This window comes from Nannospalax galili, unplaced genomic scaffold (genome assembly GCF_000622305.1).
Source record: "Nannospalax galili isolate Female #2095 unplaced genomic scaffold, S.galili_v1.0 scaffold2161, whole genome shotgun sequence".
NCBI lineage: Eukaryota > Metazoa > Chordata > Mammalia > Rodentia > Spalacidae > Nannospalax > Nannospalax galili.
Genome location: NW_008344208.1, coordinates 104,126 through 104,648, shown reverse-complemented (window position 1 = coordinate 104,648; position 523 = coordinate 104,126). Strand labels below are relative to the sequence as shown.

Here is a 523-nt window from a genome sequence, read left to right as displayed (position 1 = left end):
ACAAGGAACCTTGAAAATAAAGGGAAAGAAGGAGCTCAAGAGAGGTGGGACCATAGGAGAAGGGTATTGTTAAGGGAGAAATGGGGGAAATGGGGGAAACTTTAAATGGGGAAACCATGGTGGAAGGGTGAGACAACACGAGAAATAAATAATGCCTAGCTAGGGTTAAAAAATGCCTAGCTAGTTTTAAAAACCAGAGGGAACCATATTAGTCCAACAACCTACCAACAAATTATACATACAACTAGCTCAGATCAAGGAATATATGTCTAGTCAAAGTTTATCTGAGAACCTTTGGTCTTTGTCCAAGCTTTATCTGCATGGCACATGGCAATTAAAAGTACCAGAGTGGTGGAACTAACCTTCTTGGATATTTATCAGCCATACTTTGAGGCCTATACTAATTTGGTCAGAGGGACTTAAAGGACAGTTTTTGCTCCTTGCCCTCCAAGGTCCAGGGGACTATGGAGCATCTCTCAAAATGTCTTGTAACTGTGGTGTCCGCTTGATCAAGGAGGCATGG

At 42.1% G+C, this 523-nt stretch overlaps 1 protein-coding gene across 1 annotated transcript in view; it reads right to left on the bottom strand.

The window, feature by feature from the left end:
- LOC103739988 (prolactin-7B1-like) overlaps positions 1 to 523 on the bottom strand; it is an 11,138-nt gene that overhangs the window by 4,453 nt on the left and 6,162 nt on the right. The gene's annotated exons all lie outside the window — the stretch shown is intronic.